Below are 16414 nucleotides of genomic sequence, written 5' to 3' on the forward strand. Positions count from 1 at the left end.
GCCCACTAAACCATGTCCCAAAGTGCCACATCTACCCGTTTTCTTGCATTTGATGCTTTTTCACATTCTTAATCTGTCACCATCCCACACCACACACACAAGCGCACATGTTCACACACTTTGTTTCTGGTTTTGATCATTTGATATTTTCAACAGGCTCTTTTAATATGGTTTCCTCTCTTTTCAAGTATATGTTATCAAATGTATAGATACTGTTTTAGTTGTTAGTCACACAAAAAGTACAATGTCTCTTGTACTAACGCTTAGGACTTGTTTAATTTCCTAGTATAATTATATCAGTATGATATGGTAGTATGGTGTTGAAATGTCTGCAACTGCGTGAAACCTAAACTTTTCAATTCAAGAAATGAGTATGCCACAAGGATTAGATCTGGGACACTGCCACCAAGTCCTTGCTTCATTTGATTCATAGGCCTTATTATCCTAGATCATTCTGGATTGTGCCACAAGAATTTGAATATTAGTCTTTCACACTGTAGACTACAGAGGCAAAATAAGAAAAATGTTCTGATCCTTGCTACAATTTGTAGTTTCTAGTCCTATGAAAGCATAGGCCCTAATTACACCTCCTTTAACCAAAATGCCAGTCTATCAGCAGAATTAATTCCTAGACATTTTACTTCCAGCTGGAAGAAGCAAAATCACCCCATTTTGCATGACTAGGACTCCATTTAGGAAATTAAGACTTCAAACCTGTTAAGGCATTACTTTCCTCTGTACAACAACCTTGAAATTTAAAGACTAAACAAGCCTGCAATTTTGGAAAAAAACATCAGTCTGTGATGCCTAAGGAGCTCAGTCTGGTGTGAGCATAATTATTTGGTGTGAACCTGATTATTCTAGTGTTAGGTTCTTCTGCCAGTGGTTGTCACCTCTAAAGTGGCCAAACTCACCAAACTCTGGAAAAATACCAGACTTTCATCTTATGGTGAAAAATACCAGTGACTGTACCTCTAGAAGGAACCATAAACTGTGTTGCTAAACACCGACTCTGAACGTTAAGGGATTTTCTGATAGTGCTAGTCACATGGTGGTGTTTCACAATTCTGTCACCCACTCAGTGTAATTATCAATTAGACTAAGTAAAGCCAGATACAAATCAAACTGCCTCAAGGTTTAGAATTTAAATCTTTACAGATAGTCTTATCTTCAACAGTATACTAGGAGATAATTTATTGGTATTACCTCTGTCTATATGTATTGAGAAATGAGGCACAGATATTAGGGCCAAAGGACTAGATCCAAATAAGGATTTAAGCACCTGAATTGCTGGTGTCCAGGCCTCTGAGTGGGTACCTAGCCTTTCTATGCAGTACATGTCATGCAGAGAGCTAAGCAGTGCAGAACAGGATCCACAGCAATCATCTGTGCAAGCATGAAGTTGATTAAAAGTAGCAGACTCAATGTGTATTTGTGTAAAGTCAGGTAGAAGGACATGTTGAGGACGGCGTTGTGGCCTAAGTATGGCCTCGCAGGACCTCATTCAGAAACACCTCTGTCAACTTGAGATCCATAACCCACAGATCTCTCTCAAAGATTTTGGTAACACATTTTTTAAAATGTGGCCAGAGGAGATGCCAACATCACCTCCTATTTCCACCCACATGGACGGAGAACTGGATTAGACATGGATTCGGTTTGTTGAGGGTATCAAACTCGTACCTCCCATCACTGAGGAGGGTGACCTGCAGGGTAAGAATAATGAGCATCTCTCATGTTGAAGATGCATTTACTTAGCAATTGCTTAGTGTAACATATAAAAATAATTAGATTAGATTACTGGTAGACTAGTTTGGAATACAGTTAGACTAGTTTAGACAAGTAGATTAGTTTAGATTACAGGTCCTCTAGATGTGTGTCTTTTCTCTAACAGTGGCCATATCCTTCTGCATCTCTCTGTGTTTGCTTTAGGAGATGAAGGCTTCCTTGAATCCTGCAATCCTCTCCAATCTCAGTTGAGACTTGTAGTAGTTCCTCTCCGTATCTGACTCTGGCCTTGCAGGGCCCTATCTTGTGCCTCTGTCGCAGGGGACTCCTTGGCTGCCCCTCACACAGAAGATGATAAGGCTGTACAACATCTAGCTGGTCCACCTCAGAAACACATCTACATGCCTGTGCTCTACTTGTTCCATTCCTCACCCTCATGTTCTACCCAGAGACTATGTCTTTTACCAGCAGAAAATGGTAAGGAAGCCCAGTGGGCCAGCTTGTGTTCTGAGATAGTTCCATGGCCCACAAGAAGATTTTCCATCTTATGTCCCTGGGTGGCAGTGGGCATGGTTGTGTTCATGGTGTGATTTACACAGTCTTCTGCATCATGCCCTCGCAGTGAAAAGGAAACTCAAGTTCAGCTGTACGTTAATTGAGGCAGGTTTCAGTCCTTCTCTGCCTCCTATGAAATCTCTTCTTGAGGATCTGGCTATAGTTTTCCCCTCTACAAGTCAATAAGAATGGCAGATACAGAAGAAGTAAGGACAGGCAAACATCTCTTATGCTCTTCCAGCCTTCTCCAAGCCTCCCATTTATGGTTCCAGGTGTAGAGACATACAACTTCTATATGTACAGCCATAATCAACAGATTTATCCTATATGTACCTATCCATTCTTCCCTTTACCCATATTGGCTTTTAGCCTCCACAACCACCTTTGGCAAGCAGTAGAATCATCTCCTTTTGTTTTGAACCTGCCTCATTGTAGTTTCATCTTATATACCTTGGAGCTTGTATTGAAGGAGACAGAAAATCCCTTTCCACACTCTTATTTGTGCCACTCATGATTTTTACAGATCTCTATAATATCCCCTCTAGGCTGTCTGTTTTCCAGACTGACTTTTACTCAGTTGTGCCCCGTATGAAAGTTCTGTAACTTCTATCGTGCAAGCGTAGTTAGCATTATCTATGGCATTTGCTATCTTTTAAGGTTTCACTTTGCAAGTGATTCTTCTTTTCCCAAAAATAAATCCTGAAATTTCATCTGAGACATTATGTTCACTCTCGTAGGATTTATCCGTAAAAATAACTTTCAGATTGTCTGCTACAGGTCTGGTATAATAAGTCACAATTTAATAAACCAAACTAGTAAAAGAGGAGGAACACTGTTTGCCAATGGTTCTAAAACATATTTGATGACCCTAGAGAAATGGTGTTTCTCAAGACTCTTTACAGATCATGGAGGAAAGAGTGTTTTAATGAACACAGACTTTTTTTGCATCAAGCTAGATCCCTATCACCTTTCATCTGCCTCCAGGTTTTCTCCTTCCTCTTGTTAGAGTCTTTACCCTGTTTCCAGCCTTCACCCATCAAACTCTTAGTCTCCCTTCCAAAATGCATCCTTTGTTCTCAGCTCTGCTCTGTCTCTACATGCTTTTTTCCAGTCTCCTTCCCAGGCAAACCTAGCTGATTCTACTCCCATGACTCCCATGCATCCCATTCACATTTCTCACACAATGTCAGTCTCTTTTTCCTAGTGAATCCTAGTTTGCTCTTAATTTCCCTTGAGAGCTCCTAATCCTGTTATCCCCTCTTCTGTATGTCAAAGTCTCCTTGTTTGAGCGATTCGAATTTTTACTTCCTGCCTACTTGGTTGCAGTCCAGTCTTTCCTCAACAATTCTCAGCCACAGCTTCACCCTCTACCAGCAGTTTTAGTTTTGCCTTTTTCCCCTCCTTTGGTCAAGCTCTTATTCCCTTTGTATGTAACTTGGGTGGCCTCTTCTGTGGCACATGGTTGCCGGCAGGGAGAGCACTGAGAGAATGGCAGAAATAAGGTACCGTGGCCCACCAGCTGGTCCTTGGACAGCCCGAAGGAGACAGAGCATGCCATCTCTCAAAAGGACAGCATCTATACAGCCTGTTCAATGAGAACAGGACTTGAGTGTTTTAGTTGGTAAACTCTGAGGTCTCTATTATGCACTTGCAAAACAGATTTATCAAAGGTCTGTGACTTTGCCAAAATTGAGCAGATTTTCACAGTAGCAGCAGAAGACATGTCCATAGCTTAAATGCTACTCAGGACCTTATCAAATTTCAAATTCCTCTTCCAAAGCCAAAAGTAGTGGAAAAGAAAAAGGTTACAATGATGCTAAGCAAAATAGCATATTTTCCATAGCTACGTTCCCTAAAAGAACAGTGTTTATGAAATTTCAATCCCCAATTTTAAAATAGGCAAAGATAAGACAACAAAGAAAAGCCCTGACATTTGAAATTAAAGTCTATTGATAAAAACTTAACTGACTTTAATATCAGGTGATGCCTGTTCTTGCCTACAGTTAGGGCTGCATTCAAAGTGGAAATCCATCTGAAGGACGAGTTAATATTTACATACAGAAGCCTAAGAAACCTGGGACCATAAGAGAGTTGGGAAAGAGCTTATGTGATGTGCCTAGGTGTAGATATAGCTGTTCATGTTTAGCAGAACCAGGAAAGCCAGTTGAACTGTATATATGAGTGTTTACAGAAGCATTAGTTACCTCCTTCTAGCTAAATTTTAATTCTGTATTACCCACAACCACATAGGAGGGCTTTATTCATAGTAACCCAGCATTTTTGTATGGACAGTATGGCTTCAGTATAACAAGACTGTAGCACAGAAAGTATTTTGCTGTAGGAATCTATACCATTGCTGCAATTAGTATGGTTAGGTAAGTAAAGTCATCTGAGATTGACTATATATTGTCTGTGTACCTTGTCCATGAAAGAAGGTAGGCTTGCTACTAAAGCTTAGCAGCTTTAGCAACATTGGGTTCAAGTCCTGGCTCAGATACAGGCTTCCTATCTGCTGTTGTACAAGTTATTTTGGTTTTCCGTTTATAAAATGAAAGTAATACTTATCTCACAAGGTCATTGTAATGGCAAATTAATTAAGTTTAGAGGAAGGATACTCTTGTGATTAAGGAACGGCATGGAATGTAAGTTTCCCTCCTGACTGCAGACTTTCTATAGGACGTGGCATAAGTTACTTCATATCTCTGTGCCTCAGTCCCTCTGGTGTAAAATAAGGACAGTATTTCCTCCCCATACCCTTTATTTGTTTAGATTGTGAGTAGCGCTGGTTGGAAAAATTCTGACATGTTTTTAATTGAGCATTTGCTGACTCATCAAAACCTAGTGTTTCAATGAGAACCCTACCCAGCTTCCTGACAGCTTGCTGACCTGGGTCCTTGGCAGAGATCTGGGAAGTGCCGGGAGCTGTGGCTCTCAGGGCTTCCAGGCTCATTCTTCCTTAATAGCTGGAGCTCTCAGTGTCCACAGCTGTGGGGCAGCCTGCTGCGTGGGGACTCCCATTGCTCATAGCTCTGGGGCAGTCCACCTCCAGTTCCCTGGAGCCACAGTTTCACGCCTTTTTTTCTAAATAGGGGATTGTTCGCAACAGAAAGAAACCATATTCTCAAATAATGGAGTCTTCTGCAAAACAAAGTTACCGTTCTCTACTTAGCTTTTCAGAGCAGGACTGTCTTTTGCTTTAATGTTGGTATGTTGCGTAAGACAAGGAGAAGCATAGCCCTCTCATTAAGAAGCAATAAACCATGTAGAAAGAAGCTACAGTTAGTCCTTTCACTGCCTCCCACAATACTTTCATCACAGTTTCCAGTCTCAGAACACTAGACACATGGCTCAAGCCGTTCCCCTACGGATGGGACCCTGGTGTAAGAACAGAGCTAGAAGTAGTTGGCTGATCTTCATTCTACCTACTCCCTCTTCCTGTAGAGGGCAGGTGATACCCTTACCCTGTAAAGGGAACGTGATGTCCTTACCTGACATTGTAAAATCGAAGAAAAAGGGTAATATACATAATGTTCTAATAATATGTACAGTGTCAGCAAAACTAATCTCTGTTCATCTCCAAAGGAATAATAAAGGCATACAGCACCCAAAGACTTCATAGAAGATGCACACATGCAAAGTCACAATTCTGTGTATGTTCACCTGTAATTTGTGAATGAATGGATGTAACAGGGTAGAGGGTTGCCCCCTCTTTGGCTATAGGCTATCTTTATCTCTGTATCCTCCAAAGAACTACTCAAGAAAAGAAAATGGTTTATGTACAGATATATGCATGAAAACAACCATCTCGATACTCAAAGGCACTGATGGTGACGTGTCCAGGCCCAAAATGTCTGTTAATGACATTGGTAATGACTTTCTGTCTTGAGACAAAAGCATAGAAATGCAAAACTGACACTTCTCAAGAGATTATCAACTTCATGCCCCTTGCCTTAAGAAAAGCTCAAGCATACCTAGTTAGTCTTTTACATCTTTTATGAAGGTTATTACTAGACTTCATCCCTGATGTCTCTTCAGTCTTCTTTATCCTGGAGCAAACAAATCTAATTTCTTCAATCTTTTATTTCTATGCCACAATTTCTTAATCTCTTCTCATATTACTTGTTTTTTTTCTTGACTCTCCCTGTTTTTGTTAATGTCGTCTTAAAGCCTGAGTTTGAAAATCTTCCCTAAACAGAACAGAATAATTATTTCATGTTTTACAAATGCTTTTGCTTGGAGACGTAAGAACCAAGCAGCCAGAAACGGAGAATCAAAATGATAAACCATGTGTGAACACCCAAGACCACTGGAATCAAAGTGATAAACTATGTGTGAACACCCAGGACCACTGGTATTCTACCTGAGAAGACAGGTGAAAGGAACAGTATGTAAAAAAAAAGAAAAGAGAGCACAGTGTTGTTCTCTCAAAGGTGGCTGCAGTATAATAAGGAAGGACAATCTCCCATGTAGGCTGTGGACTGTAAAATCGAGGACATAATACGCTGTGAGATACTCGCTGTGAGATACGCCTAGCTCCTCCTCTCCAGCATAACCATTTCAAGTATCTGTTCAAAGTTCTGAAGAAAAGCAGTTAGAAAGATAGCTGGGAATCATCATCACAGACTGCAGAAATTATATTCTCACTCCACAGGGGCCTGCAGGGAGCTGCTACGCTGGTGCAATGACTGGTAATATAATCCAGAGTAAATGCAAATAAGTTATCCAATTCTGCTTTGGGCAATATAAAATTTATTCATTTCTCATTAACCTACTTGAAATGCCTGATGGAGGAATGTATTGACTTTTTAAATTACTGCTCATCTACCAACAGTACTTTAATGGTCTGCTGAGGGTAGGCAGAATGTGCTGCGTGCATGAACAAAATAGATAACATTGATTCTGCAGCTTGCAAGGGTTCAATTATGTCAATACATGCTGCTATATTTAGGAAGGAAATTCTGGATAGCTTGTCAGTCTGACTTCACAGGACTTTAGAATCTATTTTTGATGGAAAAAATTATTAAAGACACTAAAGTTGCTGTAAAAGAGGATAAAATGTAAATTGCATTTGGCAGCAGTAGTTCATGCCAGACAGACTTGGTATCTTTCTTTGATAAGGTAACTGAAAAAATGCAATAGAGCTGTCAGCTTCTGTAGAGGACCTGATACACTACCAAATGGAAAATTATTAATGAAGGTGGAGAACCTGAAGGTTAGTGTTAGAACTGTAGGCAAGGTGAGGAACTGGCTAAAGAGAATAGAGAACTAGGGTGAAAGCAGAGTGCCTCAGAGACTTGTCTTGAGCCTGATACTGTTACATGTTTTCTGTAATGACTTTGCCACAAAAAGTAGGTCTGTCCTATTGTTATTTCCCAATGGTGCAAAGCTGAGTAGCTGGGTGAGGGCAGAGGAGGTAGGAACATCTGCCCGTAATGCCAATGGCCCATCAGACTAGCGCCTGGGGTGTGCTGGTTCACGTGTGGACACAATGAAATTATTATCAAATCTATGGGCCTACTTAATGAGAAATAAAGTTATCATTCCTGTTTTTCTAAGTTGCTTATCTTGTTCATTTTGATATGGCTGACAGTTAAGCTAGAGTTTCCAGAAACATGGCTGAGGGAAAGCTGCAGAAAATTAGCCTCACTTATGTTTTTATCTGTTATCTGCTTTGCCAGTTCTTTTTTGAAGTATTTCATAACCATACTGATTCTTACATTAATATATTAGGTTATAATTGGTTAATATAGTGGAATTCTTTTTGGCTACGCAATTACATCTGTGAAAATGACCTCAATGACCTTTCATAATCCTGTGGTGATGTATTATTGCAATTTAACTTTGCACTTCACTTCTAACAGAAGATGCTGGCACACTCATTTAATGGAAAGAGTGTGCATATTTTCCTTTCTGAACTAACATGCAAGGTTACTGTGACCTTGCTAGGATAGTAGAGCATTTTCTGTTTATCAGCAGAACGATAATGCAGTGGTATATCAAATAAACTTCTTCAACTTACATCCTTCCTGGTGCAGCTTTGTAAAGGCAAAACACCAAAGGTTAACAGGGTAGATGAGAACTGGAGAAATGGAAGCTCTATTAAATGTAATTGTGCAAAATGCAAGTCAATGCACTGAAGGATTAATACTAGGTATTCCTGTTAGAAGCTTACGTCTTGGAAATGAGAGCTTCCCAACAGGTGTAGAGAGACAACAAAGCCTAAGTAGTTTTGAGACTGAGCTTGATAGCTTTATAAATGGATTATATGACATGGTCCTGCGATAGCAGACGACAGGGATTTGATGACCCAGGTAGTCCTTTCCTAGTCTGTGTTCCTTTTTTGGTGATGCTGCTGCTGCTGCTGAGGGAAGAGCCAGTTGTCTCAAGTAGGATGGAGAGGTACATATGAGAAGCTGTGAATTACACTAGCAAATACAGGTTTCACACGTTTTTCTGAAAGTCTGGAGACTACTCAAAACCCCAAAGAAACACAGTTTTCAGACATACGTGAAAGAAAAGGTTTCCAGTCTCCTAAGTTAAGTCTATGTTGTCCTTGTGACCCATGACAAGGAGTGGGTCTTGGTGCCTAGGCCAAACTATCTGGGAAAGCAAATTAGGGATCCCTGGTGATGAGCAGCTGGTGCGGTGCTGGCTACAGGAAAGCAGAGTAGGTAGTGGGAGAAGGGTGTTCTGCGTCTGTGTGGAGTGGTGGTGTGCACACTAAAAGGTTTTTCTAAATCAAGTTTTTGCAAAATCAAGCTCTCTTTAGGTATAAGGGACAGTCAGATCAAAGAGTTTATTTCCAGAGATTCACAGGTTGTTGAAAAATGTCTGGCTGATAACCAAGGGATCAAAATTTCTGAGTCACAGGGATAGGATTTGTATGCGGTGCATATATAAGCCCTTAAAAACCCAGAAACTTAATCTCCCAATTACTTGGGGCACAAACAGGAGAAAGAAGTCACGAATCATTTTCAGAACTAGAAAATCCTGAGATTATGCAGGCAGAATAGTAGGATTAAGATTTACTTTCTGAAGTATAACTACCACTTATCCAGATTTATCCTAGGACATTTGCTAGTGGGCTATAGTAGCCAATTACAGTATCAACAAAAATATACACATGAGATTTCCTGTTTTATAAAATATTTTTTGTTGTAAAAAATAAGGGACAGTATTACATTAATAGACATTTGAAGCCAGGCATTTATTTCCATATAAATCCACCTTATTTTAGTCAAGTAATCTTTCAAAAAACTTGTGTATGCTTTTAAAGTAAGAATCAAAATATTCTGCCCCAAACTGAGGATACCACTATTCTCATTACTTTGCACTTTGAAAGTGAATAATATTCTACTTCTCTTTTACAAACAGACCTTTTTGGAGAATACATTGTCTAACATTCCCAAATGTAAAACATTTAAATGAAGAAAAGAATGAATGGAATTCCTTTCACGCAATTATAGCACCATAATTAAAGACAGAATATATATTAATCATTTCCTTTAAAACCAAAAAGGAACTTTGAAATCCCACAGGTCATTAAGTTGGCAACTCATTAAAAACAAGACATTTCCCATGCAGCAGCACAAGTGTACTCCTTAGTTTCACAGAACCAGTCCTGTAAGACTAAAGTTAGATTCGTAACAAAAATACTGGCTATAGACGTGCTGAATACAGTCACATTTCCATCCTTCTTTTGTAATAAGCATATAGGTGTATGAGCAGATAATTTCCAGAATGTTTCGTCAGTAACAGCAGAGCAGATAGGTACCATTCATCCAACTTTACTTTGAAAACAGTAAGAAAGAAACAAATATTAGCAGATCATGTAACACCCCATTTCCAACTGAAGAGATCAATTTCCGGTTTTATCTTTTGATTACTTACTTTCTGTCACTGCAAAGAATAATGTTATCATATTCCAGCCTGAGCAATTTACTGGAGTCCTGCAACCTTACCCAGAAATCCTTTTCTCATGGGAACTTGTTTAGGGAATCTCCAAAGTCCTAATTATTTTAGTGTAGAGAGCCTCTGTGGTTACACTACCTACAAGAAAATTACAAAGGCTATTAATGTATCATTGGCCAAATCCCAGGTGTAGTCAGGAAGGCATTTCTACTTGTTCATATGATTGCAGGAATTTATGTCAGTGATGGCCATTTCTCGGACGTGTTTGGCATTGGTCACAAACAACAATGGTGAATTGAACTAGATGTTCACTGAGTTATTCTGGGGTTTTTCCTTACAGACAATTCTACAGAGGCAATAATTTTAAGTAGGATTTAATTAGAAGTACTGTGACATGTTTTGATTGTGTTCACACTGGGTGAGGAATGTCGCTTTTCCCCCCATTGGGTTGAAGCTCTGAGTGCCCGGCTCAGAAGGGAAGGGGCTGTGGGAAGTGATGAGATTTGCTGCAGCTCAATTATTATTAGGTCTCCCCTGCCAGCAACACTTTGAGTTGGGTGGTAAGGATGTGGCGGGCAGAGTAAACACACTGAAAAAATGGGATAGAGTGGATAGACCATCATGTCAGCCACCGCGCTGACTGACAGGGCTCACCTCGCCTCCCTGCCTGCTCTACCCAGTCTAGCATGTTTAAAGGACTTTGCAGCTCCAGGGCAACACACATCCCTCCTCCAGAGTCTTGCATGGACACTTTCTCACTGCCCGGGCCAGGTGGGAGGAGGAATGCACTCTGAATAGTGCATTCCTATTTCCAGTAGAAACCTCCAAGAAACTGAATTAATTTTCCCCACCCAGGTTGCAATGGCAGGCTTGCTGTTTAGGAAAAGGGATGCTCATTAGTTGCACCCCATAGAAACTCTCATCCTAGTCCCTCACGGTCTAGTACTAAGGCTTCTGATGATACTTTTCTCATGAGGCAATTTCACAGTATACCCAACTTGATGGAGTGGGCCCACTCTCCACCGCCCTGTGCTCACACACTGCTTCCCTGAGGTGGGATTTAGATGTCCTGCAACCACAAGTTGAACCCGATCAAGCAGATGACTCCACAGAAAACTCACCCATCGAAAGAAGAAACAAAGGGTCATCATTCCCCCAAATCAGCAAGATGATCCATCTCAATGTGCCCGTGCTGGATTGGGCTCCCTGCAGAGGAAGCAGTGGGACCACCCTTTTTGGTGTCAGTCAGCAATCACATCAACTTAGTGTAATCTCACTGCCCTGGCTAATGGTTTCCTTTGAAGATGCAAGAGGTTTAGGTTCCTTTCCACTTGCTGCAGATTTTCCAGGGAGGCTGGTGTCTATGTTCCCATTTTACTGAAATCATCAGCAAAAGCTCCATTTGTGCCAATGGGAGAGAATTTGAGTTCTCAGACAGCATTTCTTACAACACAGATGAATGAGGAAGAAGTGACTGATCTTCCTCCCTCGGAGTGGGAAACAGAGGAGAGTGAGATGTGACAGAAACAATTACAAATTAAATGCAGTTTTAAAAATAGACTATGAAATTGCTGGGGTTTCACCTTGACTATATTGTTAAGATGAGATCTTTGACAGTGGCCATGCTGAAATTCATGGAGATTCTTCCTTGTATTGAGGGAAATTTGTATTCTGTCAGTTTGCTATCACCCAGATACATTTTCCTTGCTCCATTTTGCCAATTTGAGTTTCCTTTTTGCATTCAGACAAAGATTTCTTTCTCTCTAAACATCGCTTTTACTGCCTTAGGAACATTGCCAAGCTTGTGCCCTTTTTTATTCTTTGCAGCTAGGCTGGAGCTTTTAATTCATGATATTTAAGTAACATTTCAGCTTGATCATTTAACTCTTTCCTAGCCCAGCTTACTTCCACATCCAGCTGCATAGTAGAGCTTACCTAGAATAGTGTTAAGGCTTGAACCTTGAACCTCTCGGTGTATTACTTCGGTTTGTAAAACATGGGTTTGGCATTTGGGTTCTGTAAGAACTTGCTCCATGCCAAATGGGAGCAGCACTTTGAGTTGAATCCATTAGAGTGAATTGCATTATACTCTACAGAGATAGAGATATGCAAAAGAAAAACGCTGCACAGAAGGGAGCTGAATGAAATTGCCAGTTCAGAGGCCATGGCTCATACTATGGCTATTTAAATGAATGCTTACTAGTAAAGGAGTTCCACTTGAAAAACAAGACTGGAAGGAAAAGAAACTGGGCCAAGGAGCACGAGTGCTTACAGAGTACTTTGTGACAATAAGACAGAAGCTATAACAATTCTTTTTTTTTTTTGACTTAACAGAATTTTCTGGGATTATCCAACGTAACTGCAAGTGCAACATACTGCTTGGTGCATTCGCAGTGCTCTTTCAAAGGAGGGAGGAGTGTTGTGTTGTTATTTCTCTAGCTTTGGGGCTTAATGTTCTTACTGTCATAACAGCAGAATCATTTTACTGGTCTGCTGGTATAGGCATCTCAATTCTGATTCAAAAATACCCTGAATGAGAGTATGTGCTGGCCACTACCTACTCTCCCTGATCAAGAGATCAGGCTTGTCTTTTATCATTAGCCATGAAGCCATTGCTTCTCTTTTCTCACAATTAGCTTAGTATAGAAGTAATCTGTGATGAGTAGAGTGTTTTTAAGTGGACTACACAGCACTCACTGATTGGATGATTTCTTTTTGATCAGCTGTGATACAAAGGTTTGTTATGTTCCCACCTTCTGTCTGCAATGGATTCAAGAAAAAAATATCCAGTCTCCTCCACAACATGCAGCTACCAAAGTCTTCAACAATGTTGTGAGAGGTGGCTGTGCAGAGAGCATTCTGTTCTGTGCACAGTCGGATCCTCTCTGTTATGAGGAATTTTCCATTATCTCAACAACTTTTTTATCTGGACCAACTAAAATTGAGTCAATGAAAAAAAGGAGGTATTTTTGAAGTGAGCCTTACTTCATTCAGCGCTTGAGCATTTAAGTGGGTGCAGAGTTTGCATGCCATGTAACAAATCAGCAAGGAGGCTGCGGTAGTAATACTTGTGGAAGCTTTGGTTCTTTTTAAGGAATCAGCATCTTGGTTTTGCTTACATCACAGACCATTTGCATTCGTTTTGTATACAACTTTGCCACTGCATAGATACACGTTTAAAGCTATTTCGATTTCAAGCATCAAAAGAAAGCAAGTTTGAATTCCTGGAGGCGTCTCAGCTTGATTTTATCTGTGCTAAACCTGAGCTCTTAGTATTTGTCATCACATGCTTTACACCTTACACTATGGAGGTTCTCTGAGTTGCTGGAGTCCTGTGGGGTTAGGACTTTCTCTTCTCATGCTCCTTGTTTACAGAAGTCATTGCCATCTAATATTAGGAACTCAACATCCCTGCCAGTTCCTAGGCCCAATTTAAAAATGTTTATTTTGAATCTGGTCTTTCATTACTGCTCATCTAGATTTTTGTACACATGTAAGCCATGCATAGAATGGTCTCAACAAACTGCTCTGTATTTTGAAAAGATATAATGGCATAATGGCATTTTCTGTTTTCACATGATTTTCTGTTTTCACACAAATGTTTTTCTGGGCCACTCAGAATAACCGGTCTGGGTCTCTAACCTGAGCTGTTCTACTGGTCTGCGCTTCCTAAATTTTTTTGTGAAGCCATTCCCCGTAGCTGCATCTTGCAAGAACCAGCTCATTAGGAGACACATGATCTGCTGTCACTGAGAAAATCATTTATCATCCTTTTGCTGAGCATCAACTTCAAATGTCTTCACATCAGGGGTAAAAATAGATATCGGAGGCTTTAGAGCTTTTGAAGTGAAAGGGCTGTAGGGACTTAAGGCGAGATAAAAAAGGCAACATGGAGGAAATGAAGGACAGAATGGCATAATTTGCCATTAGCTCAGGCGCCTTTTTTCCCCTTTTTTTCCTTCTCCTCCGGAAACATCCGCTCCCGAGCTGCAGCCTGACCAGCTTTCCTGTTCCTAGCCCCTTTCCAAAACTGCCTCACTCTTGGCAAAAAGAGGAACTCCGCGGGCCGGCATCCGCGGAACCGGGATCTTCCCGCAGGAGCCCGGGCTCCACGGTGAGCGCAGGCGGGCGTCTCCAGGAGGCTGCTGAAGGCACGCGTAAACATAAGTCGCAGGGACGTGTCCCGCGTTAGCGTTTAAAATGCCAACTGCCGAACCGCACACGTAACGTCAAGTAAATACAAATAAATCCTGCCGTTGCTTGTGAGGCTTGGAGAGCAACGAATTCCTTGCGAAAACAACCCCCCCCCCCAAAAAAAAAAATACCCTGATGGGCTGAGTGGATAGAGGCATACCACAAATGGCTGGCTTGAGCGTCCCGGGGTGAGTTATGAATATGAACTTGTTGCAAAGGACGCCTGACCCTTTCCTTACGCAAAATTAGTTTGAGAGTGCTGTTAGCAACTTTGTTAGCTCTGTTTTGCTAAACTCTCCTAATATACATATTTTCTGAGCTGTGATCTAGCGTTATTCCCAGGGGTTCTCCAAGAAAGGAAGTGGAGAATGTTCTTTTCAAAAGCATGAAGTGGGAAAATGTTTAGAACTATTTATAGCTGCACTTAGGCTGTGGAAATCCCAGACATTATAAACTATTTATAGTTATTCTTTGGGTTAAAAGGGTGAAGTCAGAAATCTTATTGAAAAAGTTGCATATGCTTTTTATCCACCAGTTACATTAAATGGGACTTTTGAGCACAGGATGGGGCTAGTGGAGATCGATGCAAACTAGGAGAAATCAAAAATTCGGCGAAACGCTGACGCCATGTTGTGAAAACAGGAAAGGGCTCCTGCGCAGGGCCCCGTGGTGGCCAAGGCCGCCCCTGAGCACCTGCCGATTTCACCCAGTGCCGAAGGGTGGTCAGGACCTGCACCCTTCCTCTTCAGCTGTGGCTGCTGACAGCAAGTTAGCGTCTTCCGCTGCCAGTGGCTTATTCGTGCTGGCTGGCAGAGGAAACCCATGCCAGCTACCACCGTGTTACAGCCAATATCTTCACCTGTTTTGGTGTATCGAATCTCTTTATGCTTTAAATCCTTGGAAGTCTGTGCATGAGCCCTTTCTTCAGTGAGCTCCCCTAGGCATCGGCAGGAGCTGGGTATCACCGGGTGCATTATTTTGCACGTTCCCGGCTGTGCTTCGTGGCGGGCTGCCCTCTGAAGCTCCAGCAGCCGGGATTGCCCGCGTGCGGGAGGTGGCGGGCTGGGCTGCGGGGATGATTCCTTGGACCGGCTGGCGCACCCCATCCTCACAGCACTTTGGTAACTGACTACATTTCAAAAATAAATCATCTCTGAAGCTTTTCATGCTTTTGTCAAAATTGTCTGGAGCAAGCCTGAATTTGCCATAGTAATTAAAGATCTCTGTAGGAATATCTCTTTACCAATCTACTGACAGTTGAATACAATCAGCAGATGCAAACTGACATCGAAACATAAATGTCCTGCACAACCTGAGAAAGACATTGAAATGCAGCTCATTAGCACAAAATTACCATACAAAACAACACTGTTAATGTAACTAAACATTTAAGGGGAAGCTCTTCCTACTGTAACCTGCATAATGTCAAACATGAATTGCAGTGATACATGCTTTTCCATTGCTGTACTTCATTGATGAAGTTAGTGTGCAAAATCAACTCTGTCTCTTTAAAAATCTCCAAACCCAATCCTCATAAAGTATTAGTATTATTATTAAAAAAAAACCTCTCCTATCTTCCAACACTTTTTACTCTGCCTGACTAGAATATCTTTCAATTCGTATCACTGATAAATGAATTATTTCAAGTATTAAAAGAGGCATCTTTTAGTATCTTCAGAAAACCCCACTTTTTGTTCTTTGAATAGTGGATTTAAATGTCTCATTTCAAATGAGAGTTGTCTACTATGTTTGCTCTAAGCCAAGCTTCTCCTTGGTCCTGCCTAATGCTGAAATTTGTGCAAGTGTCTTTAAACCTTCTATCATTTGCAGTTTGCCATGGTTTTAGGGTCAGCAAAGAGCTGCTGCGTGGTGATGCCACTGATCAGGTAGGCAATAACCTCTTACTTAAAATGGATTTTTGCTTGCTAGTGCTTTTGTTGGTCCTTCCAGCCCTTGGGACAAGCATGTTTGCATTGGGTGTCTAGATTGTCTTACCTTGTGCCCGCAGTCTTTGTGAATAGAAACA

This window comes from Pelecanus crispus, chromosome 3 (genome assembly GCF_030463565.1).
Source record: "Pelecanus crispus isolate bPelCri1 chromosome 3, bPelCri1.pri, whole genome shotgun sequence".
NCBI lineage: Eukaryota > Metazoa > Chordata > Aves > Pelecaniformes > Pelecanidae > Pelecanus > Pelecanus crispus.